Genomic DNA, 14,633 nt, shown 5'->3' with positions numbered 1-14,633 from the left:
TCAAAAAGAAAAAATAAAACTAAAAAGACTATATCAAATGCTGGCAAGGATGTAGAACAGCTGGAACACCGACACACTGGTGGTAAGAATGCAAAATGGTAACATTGCTTTGGAAGACAACAGTATTGACAGATTGACAGTATTTTCAAAAGTAAAAAATACATCTACTATATAATTCAACAATTCTATTCCTATGTATGTATCAAAGGGTCATGAAAGCATATGTCCATCCCAAGACTGGAACATTAATGTTCATAGAACTTTATTCATAATAGGAAAAAAACTGGAAACAACCCAAATATCCATAAATAAGTTATGATCTACCCATACATTGAATTACTACTCCTCAATAAAAATGAATGAGCTATCAATACTCTCTACAATACAGATAAATCTCAAAACAGTTCACGGTGGAAAAAGTAATTATAAGGAGAACAAGAAAGCTTTGAGGGGTGGTAGGTATGTTCATTATCTTGATTTGAGTGATGATTTTACAGGTATACACAAAATTATTGTATACTTCAAATATGTACAGTTTGTTATTTGTCTGCTATCCCTCAAAAAACTCTTAGGGGCATCTGGGTGGCTCAATTGTTAAATGTCTGCCTTTGGCTCAGGTCATGATCCCAGAGTCCTGGGATTGAGCCCCACATTGGGCTCCTTGCTCAGTGGAGAGTCTGCTTACCCTCTCCCTCTGCTGCTTGGCCTCTTTCTCTCTCTGTCTCTCTCTCTCAAATAAATAAATTAAATATTTTTTAAAAAAACTGTTTTAAAAGCATAATGAATAACAATAGTTCTAGGAAATTAAATTTTCAGTGGGCCCAAAACATAGCAGAGGCCCAAGATGTGATGTCGAAGCATTGAAAGCATGGGAATGGTCATAATCCTCTGTTAGAGTATCAGCTTAATTCTGTTACTTTAGGTACAGAACAAGGCGAAGAAGGAAGATTTCACTTAATATTCTCGTTTGAGTTGCCTAATCATGGAACAATCATCTCAAACAGGAAAATGAAGATGAAAATGGCTATCAGAGAGATTGTAAGTCTGGCTGCAGAGTAAAGAAGACTTGAGTTCAAATTCTGGTATTGCTTCTTACTGTGTGACCTTGAGTAAGTGACCTAAATTTTCTAGGCCTTGGTTTTCTCATCTAGAAATCAGAGACCATAATAGCATCTACATCATAGATGTGTTATAAATAATCATGAGACAAAGCAGGTACAATACATTATTGAACTGACTGTTGGACTAGGTAGAAGGTTGAGCCTGTTGATTATAAGTTGCTAAATAATTTCCAGAAATGGGGTTAACACTGGTACTTCATTCAGGGCATACAGACACTTACTCAGAAGGACTGGTCAGAATACCTCTGATGGAGATGATGGGATGAGAGGGAAGCTCAAGTAAACTCAAGGGGAAGTCTTCTCATTACCACTCAACCTGTAATCACCCTTAAATCCCATGAAAACTAGCAACACCTGCCTCTAACATCTGCAGCTCATGCTACAAACTCAGGTCCCCACGTTTCTCACACATCCCTGATCCCAGGCATAATGATAAAATCTAGAAAGCCCAGTGACTTTGTTGTAAGGATCTGAATGGTAAGATGTGCCGAACAGACAAGTATCTCCCAAATCCACATGTGCAGAAACTTTTTCTCCACAAAAAAGATTATTTTCATTTTACCGCTGTAACTCACTATGGCAACAAACAGACCAAAAGGGATTTTTAAGGCACCTATTTTGATGGCACTCTTTATTAATGAATGTCTCTTTGTTGAGGTTCCAGTTATCAATGTTTATATAAAATCTTGATTCATGAAAATAAATTCAGCAACTCGAGAACTGCCTCCTTGAAGGCTCTAGTTGACCATACTAGCTGTGAAAAAATGTGTAATAGGCATGGTTGCTTAGTGTTTCCTCCACTTTGTAAGCCAGAAAAAGGAATAATTTCCCTGTTGCAGTCCACATAGAGAGTGCTGGAAGAGTCAAAGGAGCTCCAGAGCTCCTGATTGCCAGTCTCGTGTGTGATTTCCCAGGGCCCAGTGGTCCTCATGTGTGTGGCCAGTTAGCTCTTTGCTAACCTGATGTGCTGGGCTAAAATTGAGGACTGCCTCATTCCAGACCCAGGCTTTTCCTTCTTTAGACCGATGATCTTATGACTACAGACACATGACACTTACTTATCAGGTGGACATGAGTTTATTTTTCTATTTTTGAATCAGCAGGTCCTCTCCGACCGTGTGCCATCACAAATCCGGCAGACTGTTTCATTCCACACACCGCAAGAAGGCTACAGGAAGTATTTCCATTCTGAATTGCATAGAATTTGTGATTTGCATGCACCTTTTGAGTCAAAATCAAACATTTGCCCTGGATTGGCCCGAGTTTAATTAAAATGATGAGACTGTGTGATAGGCGTTTGGTCTAAGGCAAAAAGGATACACAGTATTGAAATTTGGAACAAACATTTTTTAAAAATGAGAAATGCATGGTTGGCAGTGATAAGAAATGCCAAGACTGTGTATTACACGGGATCACGGGTTGAAAATAGAAAATATCCTAAAAATTCTGGCACACTGTGAAACTGTCATAGGAAGGTTTGGATAGGATTACATGCTTTATGGATAATGTCCCTGTAACTAATACTATAGATGTTTATAATCTTTTCTATAGTCTTTTTGTGGCTCACCATGTATAGTTGATGGGCTGTTCATCAATCCTGGCAGATTTTCCCATTTAACCACGCAGGGGAAAGGCAAGAGGATTTTTATCTTGAAGGGTCAACCTCTGCAAAATTGATGATCATCCAAACACACTGATGACAGCAAAGTCAGCATGAAATGAGGTGTAAATAGCCAGCATAGAAAGAGAATAACTGATCACTTGAATTGAGGATTATGAAAATTGACCACTGTTTCCATTGCAAAAATTCTAATGGGAGTGTGATATTGAAGAGTGTTTGCTATTATAATCTAAGTTCTATTTACATAAATACACCTATATCTTGTTTGTTAAACAGATTTGTAAGTGCATGTTTCTTGGGTTCTTGAAGCAGTTGAATTAAGAAAAATAAGCTATGGATACTCTCTCCTTTTACAGGACAACTTTAAGTTTCATAGTTTGCTAATTAAATACTACAGTTCCTCAATAAATTATTTAGAATAATTTACAGGGAGAATTATCACATGGTGAAGACACAGTATCTTAATAAGTTAAATCAGCCTCACAGAATAGATCTCAAACCATTCTATAGACACTGAATAGAGCTGTTCCTGTAGCTGAGTAATCCAAAGTTTGGGCTAATTAGGATCAATCATTCTGTTAATCTATGCCAATGTCCATGAAGACATGCCCAATTTCCATACCAAAAATGGGTTTTGAAATGGCCGCCCATACCATCTCCATGGGACTCAACTCCCCAACTTGAATGTTATCTTGAAAGTTCATAAGTCTGGCCTTGAGCCCTGTATACCTCAACCCAAAGAGGAGTACAGAAAAAGGGGTTAGGGGCGAAGGCAGATGGGTTGTACACTCCTCCCTGAGAAATATACAGCTCCTAAAAAAATGGAAGTAGTTGAATTTCCACTTAAACTGTAAAGAGAGATCCATGCTCTGCCTTGCTCTTTTTAATAATGATGTTTGTCTTCCAAATAACATGTACCCAAGTTTCAGTGTTTAGTTTTAAAATAGGACCAGATACTGTTTCAGCATCCTTGGGGAGCTCAATAACAATGAGAAAAAGCTTTTCATTTAAGCCTGACCTCTTTCTTCTATTTACTCCATACACTTAAAAAACAAAATCTTGGATTTTAGTAGCTGTCGATTTAATAGTTCTATTTTGCTAACATGGTTGTATCTTACATAACAATATCAAAGAAGAAGTAGACAACAGAAGATCACTAAATACCCTACACATGAAATTGGGGTACAAGTCAACAATTTCCTCCAAACTCCACATCAGTTCAAAGGTACCCAAAGGGACGGGTGACTGCCTTAAGTTCAGCAGAGCAAACATCTGTTCCAAACATCCTCTCCTGGGAGGGTTGGATTCTTCTAAACAACTTTCTATGCTAGACAAATACATTTTATGAGAAGAATGTGTGGCTGAAGACCTCACGAAATTAAAACTCACACTTGTCAAGATTGAGATTTCATATGAATAAGTATAAATGGGAGAAGATACAAAAATCTACAATCCTTGCAGCTTCTTTTTGCTTTGAGACCAAATTTTTAAAACAGCCTCTCTCTCTCTCCCTTCCTCTCTCTCCCCCTCATACATATGTAATCAAAATCATAGATACACAATAATAGTATTATCACATCTAAAAATTCACCGCCGTATTATTTTTTTCAGTACTTTTTGAGACTAGCACTGAGCACCACCATTTAATGAACGCTCAGATGGTGCTCCTACAAGAGTTAGAGAAAAATGCTAACTTATTCATTCATTTACAAGTATTTATTGAGCACCAGCAATGAATCAGACATGTTCTAGGCAGGAGATTTTAAATTATAATAATGATAAATGTTAAAATCCTAGTATGGCCGTCATCAGAATCACTAACAGACGTTGCCAAGGAGGTAAAGAACATAAGAGGACCAGGAAGAGTACATGACTCTGTATCCTACCCTCAAGCGAGGTTACCAGGGGGCAATAGCATCACCCAGTTTAAAAATCACTCACCTCCCCCAGCTTTGAAATTATAGAATCATTTCTTAAGGCTTTTAACTTTTTTGAAATTCACATTATTTTTATTTCTGTGCCTAAAGTCATTCATATTTTATATAATGCTTTTGCAAATTTGGATGATTAAAATTTGCATACTATGCAATCATGTTGGTTTGCCCGGTCTGCTAGTTGGTTGAGTTGTCTCCCAAATGTCACTGGATAACCATATTAATCCATTAATTAGAGAATCTAATCTCATATTTGTGTTTCTATTTTGACATAAAATCAAAGAACTATAAATGCTGGAGCAGTATACAGCCAAAAGTCTTCATGAAAAATGACCTATGAGAGTAGAGAAACTCACATATTCCTTTTTAATTATGTTTTATTCTATGGACACTGTGTTTTTAAAGTTACAGGATTCCAAAAAATTCTTAAGCAAGGGGCACCTGGGTGGCTCAGTCGATTAAGCGGCTGCCTTCAGCTTGGGTCTTGATCCCAGCGTCCTGGGATCGAGTCCCGCATCCAGCCTCCTTGCTCAGCGGGGAGCCTGCTTCTGCCTCCATGTGCCACACCTTGCTTGTGTTCTCTCCCTCTCTCTCTAACAAATAAATAAATAAAGTCTTTTTAAAAAATTACTCAGCAAAAATTTAACTCGTTTTCCAACATTTTAGGTATTACAGGCCCAGAAAACCATCAATAAGAGCTAGATCAAATCACAATAACAAGGTCACTACACTGAAGGTATGTATATAAGTTTCTTTCAATCTCATGTTTGGTAAGCATACATTATCCATTAGGCTCTTTGACTTAAATTAACAGGTGCTCAAACTCCTTTACTCCATTTGGGTGTCCCCAGGATAACCAGCACAGTTTCATTAAAAAAAAAAAAAAAAAAAAAAAAAAAAAAAAAATCTCTACGTGGGACTGTGGTTGAGCAATCTCTTTTTTTTTTTTTTTTCCCCACTAAGGAGCATTCAACCTTGCAGAAAAAATTGATGATGTTTGCAATAACTACCATCCCACAATTTAAGTAGGTGATTTCATGCACCATGCTGTTTTATGTTCTCACCTGTTTCATACAATTTCTGTGGTTTTCTCTTGTGAAATATCACCTTATGACATGGAAGGTCTCGTTGTAACAGGAGGAGGTGAGCTTGGGATTAAAGACAGAAATGCCCCACATCACGTCTGACGATCCTGCTAACAACCTGTAACAAAACAGGTTCATCAATATGAAAGTAAAAAAGAAAGACTGTTGTGACTTTTGATTATAAATTCTTTTGTGACTATTTTTTTATTATAAACTCTTTGGGTTTTTTTTTAATTAAGATATAATGTATCATTTATTTCAGGGGTACGGATATGTACTCCTTTCCTTAGCCTGTGTAAAGCCTGAAGTCTTTATTAATTCATTCCAATGCTTCAGCTTGAACTAGCAAGCCCATTAATGACTCTGCACTGTCTTTTAAGAAAAATAGATTAGAGAGTCTAAGGTAGGCATAAAAAACACTGCTAGATGCTGATCCTAGGCATCTCAACACAAGTTCAATGGAAGGAGAAATATAAGCAGAAATGTATTTTAATTGCAAAGTTTGCACATCGCAAGCCTTGAGGCTAAACATCACTCCAAAATGAGTGCTAATACAATCCGAGAAGAGAAACCTCAAAACATAGAAGAATTGCCTTTTCCCCACAGAACAAGTTTGGTGGAATTTCTGAAACACCTACGCACACCCAGACCTCTGGTTTCGGAAGTTTCATATCCTCCGCGCAGAGCTGGCTGCCACCAGGAAAACTTTAGTGACAAAGTCCTGCCCTCCTCCTGACCCTCCTCTTCCCCCTGAGCATCATTTTTGCTATTTCTGATGCCTTCAGAGTCAGAAATGGTGTGAGAATGCTCAGGGTAAGTGTCTAATGCTGCTAGCACACTCCCAGTCTGCCTTAGGTCACAGTGAATCAGGTCCTGGAACTCTGTCTTTTAAACGAAGACACTATTTCAATGCGGGATTTTGTAGATCTCAGTTCCTGCTTCAAATTGGTACTTTCTCCGTCTAAATAAAGCTCTTCTGCCCTCCCATTCTCGGTGGGTCGTGTGTCTGCTCTTCCCTTTGTCCGATCTTCTCTTCCTCCTCTTCGCCTTCTCCAACCAGACCCGAATTCAGATTCTTGCCTGAATTAAAGCTACGGTCTAGGAATTTCCACTAAGAACACCCAAGTTTCTTCTTGAAAAAGGTAGGGCAAGGCCACCCCATGACGTTCTAGGCAAATGGCAAAGTTGCTATGGAAACTACCCAACTCCTTATTTTTTCAATTTCCAAATTCTGAGTTTTCTCTGAAATTATTTGACTCTAAAGCCTTTCCCAGGGGCGCCTGGGTGGCTCAGCAGGTTAAGCCTCTGCCTTCAGCTCAGGTCATGATTTCAGGGTCCTGGGATCAAGCCCCACATCGGGCTCTCTGCTCAGCAGGGGGCCTGCTTCCCCCTTCCCCCTCTGCCTGCCTCTCTGCCTACTTGTGATCTCTCTCTGTGTCAAATAAATAAATAAAATCTAAAAAAAAAAAAAAATTAAAATTAAAAAATTAAAGCCTTTTTCCCAAGCATGAGCATGGATGTGGCTCTCAATGACAGTGCTACCTCCTTTGAATTGCTTAGGGAGCCTTTTCAGGTTTAGAGAGCAGAGCAAAGGCACGGTGTCATACCCCATGTCAACCCCGTGTCATACCCCAGCTTGCTGGGGAGGAAACTCTGGGTTTTTCATCTGTTTTGTAGAATACCAAGTGTGACCTTGGCTCTTTGTAAATAAGACCAATTTTGCCTTCCAAACTACAAGCTGGGCAGATGCGTTAACCAGGCCCTGAGGTGCGTTTGTCAACAGGTTTAAAACTCTGAGCACCAGGTTTTTCTGTAGGAAACCCCAAAGGGTGTGGCCATGCAAACCTGGAAAGGCTGTTCAACTCCTTGGACTCAAACAACCTGTTCTCCATTATCGAGTTGTAAATTCCTTCATTGGAAACAACAACAGCAACAACCACACAAGATAACTTAAACATTAGGGCTTTCTAGGCATCTGAGGACATTTTCTTAAGTCTGGTTTTTTGGTTTTCTACTTTCCTTTGATGCTGCCTTTCCTCCTGAGCCATTGGAAGTATTACCCAGGTTGGAGTGATGCACAACAGAAGTTTAACATCCTAAGGTCTCATGGGGAGGCCGTTGCCCCCTGGACAATTCTTTGACCCTAGAATACACCTCCCACACCTGTTACTTCTGATGCCTCAAATTCTAAGGCTGCATTTCTTTTTTGGTTTTTTTGAACTTTTGATTTCTCTCTCTTTTAAAAAATATTTTATTTATTTGACAGAGAGAGAGAAGTCACAGTAGGCAGAGAGGCAGACAGAGGGGGAGGGGGAAGCAGGCTCCCCAGTGAGCAGAAAGCCCCATGCAGGGCTCCATGCCAGGACCCTGGGATCATGACCTGAGCTGAAGGCAGAGGCTTTAACCCACTGAACCACCCAGGCGCCCCTTGATTTCTCTTTAAATAACTCAAACATATTTATTTCAAGGAGGGGTAACATTTCTTTTATGTGTGAAATTTTCTCAGACCCTTATCAAGAAGCAGGTTTTGAAAAGAAGACAGAGAATGTGTGTGAGAAAGAGATCAAGGGCGGGAAGAAGGAAGAAAAGAAGAGTAGCTGGAAGGAGTAGCTGGAAGGAGTAGCTGGAAGGAGTAGCTGGAAGGAGTAGCTGGAAGGAGTAGCTGGAAGGAGAGAGGCGAGTCTCAGCTACTTCCCAGAGGAGATGAGGATAACATCTTTGACCTCCTCTTCCCAACCATTTATTACTGAGAGAATTTTCCAGACCCAGAGATCTTGAGTCCAGTCTGAGCAATTAGATTCAGAAGTCAAATTTGCCTGAATTGTTCAAAGTGAGTCAGGTCCACAGTGATCTCCAGGCAGAAAGTAAAGATTCTATTGGCTCCTTTTTAAATATAATTGCAGTGAAGCGCCCTGAGTCATTTCTCTCTTGTCTTAGTGCTTTATTTTTAAGGTTGTATAAATATTTTCTTTGAAAACATTTGCCATCAAGAAGCCCAGGCTGACTGCTGAAGGCTGATGCAGAGCAAGAGGGACCATGCTCTGTTCTCTCCCCTTCTCTCTGATTCCACCCTGAGGGTCCTGCTCTGGAGTTGGGAATCAGGCAGCTTCTCCAACGATGCTCAGCATGGAAGAGTGAAACAATGTGAGGTAAAAATACCTGATTTTAACCCTTATTCTGAGAGTCATTCAGAAGACTACTCATAGAAGTTCTTCTCATCATATCCTTCCAGAATATTCCTTCTCAGAAAAGAAAATAGATTGTAGCTGGCTTCAGTTTGGCACCAAACAGCAAAGACTTCCAAGGATATAAGCTGGTCCCTGAGGTCCTACAGAAACAGTAACATATGCCTGAATGTGGGGTGAAGGTCCCTTATGCTGTCATCACAACAGAATTATTACAAATATGCAAATTTATGTTTTCAAATCTTTCCTCAGACATGATGCAAAAATATCCAGATACTCACCAAAGTATTACAAGTCACAGTTTGAAGTATCAATCTGTCCACTATGACAACACAGGTTTGGTATTTTCAAGGGCTGTAAGAACATTAGCATGTTTCCCAGAGAACCGCTCAGCTTCCAAAGCAGCAGGAATTACTATGCCATTGAGACAATAATAATATTCCTCATTCCTGCTAATGCAAAGCAGCAAGGCCTGAGCCCTTCTGTTTTACGCTGCACACTGATTTGGAAGCAAATATTTTTCCAACAACATCACCAAATTGAAAGCATTTTGAAAAATCTGAAGGCTTCACAGAATACTGTTTTAGAAAAACCAACTCTCATGGATCTGTCAGTGACATAAGCCATCCCCTTCAGTTTAGCTTGAAAATGAGAAACTTGCTGTGTCAGGCATCTCTAAATTATATATATTTGCTGATGTAAACCAAGCACAGGGCATTCCAAGAGACAATAAGAAAAAAAAAGATATATTTTTCCATGGGTCTCTTCTTACTTATCAATAAAAACAATGATGTATGTTCCAGCTTTTCCCATTGTTTGGGTACTTTGGTTTGTTAAAAAGACATCCAGGCACACTTGTGAATCTGAAATGTTCAAGCAGGTAAACAGTTTAAAGTTATAATTCGCCCATATGCAGGCAGTCACTAAGGCTGTTTGTAGACAATATTCTATGCCTGATCCTGGGACAGGTTTAAAGTTGTTCATGAAATGAGGTTACCCCTCTATTAGGAGGGAAAAACCAATCATTCAAATATCTGAATTACAAGAGCTCGTTCTTTTTTAAAAATTGCTTGCTGCATCTTTCTCTTTTCTTCCTGAGTTTGTCAATCTCCGTCAGGCATCAGAATCACTCATGGTCATCCTGAATGTCCCGACCTTGTCATTTATCGATATCTAAGGGAAGGTTGTAAAATAAATTATGACTGTCTACACACTATGCTTTTCTACCTCAAGCTCTCTGATGAAATACTCCCATACCTAAGAACCCCTCAATTTGTCATATTGATTTCTTCACCAACTTTATGATTTATTTTCTTCTGGAACATTCCAAATATATACAAAAGTAGGGTGAGTATATACTATATACTATATTCCCATGTACCTTTCACCCATTCCAATGACTAGTCATGCTTAGTCCATCTTCTTTATTCTGAATCCTCTCCAGCCCCTCCCCAACACACAGGCTAGATTATTTGGGGGCTAATCCCAATCATCATATCATTTCTTCAATAGATATTTCGCCGTTGCCACATTAAGTTTTACATTTCATTTACATTTTAATGAATCCCTGATATTTTTAAGTATTAATCAGGTGACTTCACATCTTACAACGTATGCTAATTTTCATTCTATCAACACATGTAAGTGGTAGAGTTGGCCCATCTATTTTAAACAAATTATCACTGAAATGGACTATAAGCATCATCATTTTTAATCATCATGGAGCTTTAGCACCGCTATGTATCTGAGTTTACAAGCTCGCACTTTGTCAGTCACTTCCACACTATTATTTTGAGCATGTTAGTACTTGCCATTTATTTATTTAGAATATTTTTATATTATAATGAGTTTCTCACATTCCTGTTGTCTTTCCTGCTCTGAGACTCTTACTGATCTATGAAAGCTCCTCTATTCCAGGGAATAATTATTCTGTCTTATAGGAGGGAGCGATGCCCAGTTCGTGGGTCTTCTTTCCAGGTGGCATTTAAGGAACAAAAGCATCGAGTTTAAAAGAAATGATCAAGAAAAACATCCTGATACCTTGGAGATTCTTATGGAGGAGAGCAAGCTCCTTGTGGCAGAATCACTGAGAAGTAAAAATTACATCATGAGGTTAAGGGCACAAGATGAATTGTAAAGCCAAGCTTCTTCCTTCTAACTGAAGAACAGCATCCTCCATTCGCCTCGATGCAAGGTGAAGGTTCACCTCTATTGGAAGATCAAGTCTCGAGTTCAGAGGGCTCAATCAGAGTATAAAAGGGAAAAACAGATTCCCTGGGGCCAATAAAAAGTCACTCTGCATTAGTGTCTCCTTGCCGCCCCAAAGGAAAAGAAAAAGTTTTGAGACATTCCACAATAGGTCAAAATAACGTTCTGTGCTCTGCACACCATATTCCAACTCAGGCAAAATGTCTATGGGATTTTTTTTCCCCCTAATTTCAAAGCCTTTTGATTAAAGTATACCAGAAGGGCACTGACAGCGCAGGCTGCTTCTGTTCTTCTGTGGAGGGTTTCAATGGCCGCCGTATACTCTCAATCTATTTACTTCAAGGCTGGAATGAAACAAACATGACAGATGGTTTTTAAAAAAAATCAAAGGGGAAGTTCTTGGAACACATCCTTCAAAATAAAATTTTGTTTCTTTTTTTTTTTTTTTCCGAGCAGCTGAAATGATTTTTCAGAACATCTGATGAGCGATTTTAATACTTCGACTTTCTCCTCCATGAAGCAAGCTCATTCATTTGGAGACTTCTGTTCTTTTGTTTTATTTCTGTGAGTGTCTTTCTCTGACAGGACATAAAGTCTGAAAACGACAATATGCTAAATGAATGGACCCAGAGTATATTTGGCTACACAGGGGCTGCTGGAGCATACTTCGAATTTTGACAGGAGAACAAAATGCTTAATAAGAGAAATCTTCAGGAAATAAAAAGGAAAGGTAATGAGCCACCATGTCTGTTATTGCTCATGTACAATGGGCCAAACAAATTGCCTTCACCCATTGCAAGGACGGTAACTAGAAGGCTGATCCATTCTCCCAAAAGTCAGCAAGCTTGGTGGTTAGGAAAATACCAGACAGGTTGGGAGAGGGTGGGGGCTTGAGAGAGGGTGGGGAGGGGGCCTGTGCACAGCCTGCTTCCTCCCACCCATGATCAGAAGAGGACCGACTTCACCCTCTCGGTTGGTCTCACTTACAAAGCCAAAATTTAACTTTAGGAAGCATGGGAAGCCAATCATCCAACATTAGCCCAGTCTGTCAAAGTCAATGATAGCCTTTGCTTGGTTTTGGTATAGACTGGATATGAGGAGAGAGCGGAGTCAAATAGGACGCCCAGGTCTCTGGGGCAGGTGGTCGCTGGGGGTGGTGCCTTGAATCAGTGACTTTCAAAGGCACATCTCAAGACATGAAGAAGGAATGAATGATGAATGATGAATTTAGAAACCATGCATGTCTTTTCCTTGTAGCTAAAAACTGGAGGACTCAGGCCTCCACAGAAAAACAGCGGGAGAATTTTGTTTCAAAACACAGACTTCAGGGGCGCCTGGGTAGCTCAATCAGTTGAGTGTCCAACTCGTGATTTTGGCTTGGTCCTGAGATCGAGCCCCGCATCAGCTTCCAGCCCCTGTGAGGAGTCTGCTTGAGAGGCTCTCCCTCTCCCTCTGCCCCTCCTCCTGCTTGTGTGCTCTCTCTCTAATATAAATAAATAAATCTCTAAAAATATTTTTATAATTAAAAAATTAAAACACAGGTTGTGGAGTGAAAGAAACCTATAAAAGATTTGCTTACCACCTCCTGGCCATGACCTGCAATGAGACAACACAGCCTTTCTGGGTTCTGTTTCTTCCTTATCCTCAAATACTGATCATTGGGATCAAAATCCTGGGATTTTAAGAAACTCAAAAGAGGTAATGTGTAGAAAGCCTCTGTCACAGAAACAGGCCCTTAGTACAGCTTTCCCTCTACTCAGGCCCTGTAGTAGCAGCCAAAGAGAGGGATCCTATGGGGTCATAAGGACCTGCCCTGACCATACCCCTACCTGAGAAAACTTAGCATTCGGCTAAGTGAAGTGAGCCAGCCACAGAAGGACACACACTGAATGAATGATTCCACTTACCCAAAGTAGTTAGCATGGTCAAATTCAAAGAAGCAGAAAGGAGAATTATGGTTGCCAGGGCCTGGGGGAGGGGAACATGGAAGGTTGCCATCAATGGGTACAGAGCTTTGGTCATGCAAGATGAAAAAGCTCTAGAGATCTACAATATAACAATATGCATTAAGCTAACAATACTATACTACACAGTTAAAAATTTGTGGAGGGTAGGTTTCACATTTTCTGTTTTTAATCACAATGAATGAATGAAAGAAAGAATGAATGAATGAATGAATGAATGAGGAAGGAAGGAAGTAGGAAACACTGCCGTCAAACCCCTGCCAACACCCCGCACAGCCCCAGCCTTCAATAGCCTCCTACAAGCTGCCCCAGAAATCTCACTAGGAGTTAGTCCAGTTACAAGCATACAAAGATAATAAAAATGCAAAGGCAAAGTGGTAAGTACTAAATGCTAAACAAATAACAGTAACACAAGATAGTTTTGAGTTCCAAGAGAGTAATCACTTCCATTGTCATGACAATGGCTGAATAAATTGTGGTACACTTATACTGTGAAATAGTACGCGGCACTGGAAAGGAGGGAGCTGGCTCTTTTAGAAAACAGGAAGGATCACCTTTGGATCCACAATTCTGAGCTGACAGTGCCACTTCTTCAGAAGAGTCTCCCCTAAGGCCTCTGGACTAAATGTGATCTAGACAGACAGCCCCTTATCTTCCCTGTAGTTCTCCTCACGACCATACCTGGTCGATCCATTGTGAATGGCCAGCACCCTGCACAGACCCTGGCTCATAGTAAGTGCTAAGTCATCATTTGTTTAAGCCCTGAATGAATAATAATGACACAGCAATGGTATATAACATTCATTGAGAGCTTACTGTGAGCCAGTTTTTTTTTTAATTTTTAAATTTTTTATAAACATATAATGTATTATTAACCCCAGGGGTACAGGTCTGTGAATCACCAGATTTACACTCTTCACAGCACTCACCATATCACATACCCGCCCCAATGTCCATAACCCCACCACTCTCTCCCTACCCCCCTCCCCCAAGCCCCCCTCAGTTTGTTTTGTGACATTAAGAGTCTCTTAATGGTTTTTCTCCCCCCATCCCATCTTGTTTCATTTATTTTTTTCCTACCCCCAACCCCCCACCCATGTTGCTTCTCCACTTCCTCATATCAGGGAGATCATATGATAGTTCTTTCTCTGATTGACTTATTTCACTAAGCATAATACCCTCTAGTTCCATACACATTGTTGCAAATGGCAAGATTTCATTTCTTTTGATGGCTGCATAGTATCCCATTGTATATATATACAACATCTTCTTTATCCATTCATCTGTTGATGGACATCTAGGTTCTTTCCATAGTTTGGCTGTTGTGGACATTGCTGATTATGAGCCAATTTTAAGAATTCTAAAAGCATTAACTCATTTCATGTTCGCAACTCCCTCATGAAGTATAAAACACTATTTGCACATCTTATAATGGAGAAGATAGAGAGGTTAAGAAAATGCTTGAAAAAATAGAACAAAGTCTACTAATCCATGCATCTGGGATGAGACCCAGTA

The 14,633-nt window shown here is 39.8% G+C and overlaps 1 long non-coding RNA gene across 1 annotated transcript in view; it reads right to left on the bottom strand.

The window, feature by feature from the left end:
- Positions 1–13,226, bottom strand: part of LOC116572052 — a 70,391-nt gene extending 57,165 nt beyond the window's left edge. The window contains exons 1-4 of the long non-coding RNA XR_004278106.1: positions 13,062–13,226; positions 10,987–11,498; positions 8,921–9,089; positions 5,741–5,879 (exon numbers count right to left, since the gene is read on the bottom strand). This is a non-coding gene — a long non-coding RNA (uncharacterized LOC116572052). The remainder of the gene's footprint in view (positions 1–5,740; positions 5,880–8,920; positions 9,090–10,986; positions 11,499–13,061) is intronic.
- Positions 13,227–14,633: the final 1,407 nt, after the last annotated feature.

The sequence above is a fragment of the Mustela erminea genome, chromosome 13 (genome assembly GCF_009829155.1).
Source record: "Mustela erminea isolate mMusErm1 chromosome 13, mMusErm1.Pri, whole genome shotgun sequence".
Taxonomy (NCBI): Eukaryota; Metazoa; Chordata; class Mammalia; order Carnivora; family Mustelidae; genus Mustela; species Mustela erminea.
Note: the sequence above shows the minus strand (reverse complement) of the source record. Positions and strands in the feature narration are given on the sequence as shown.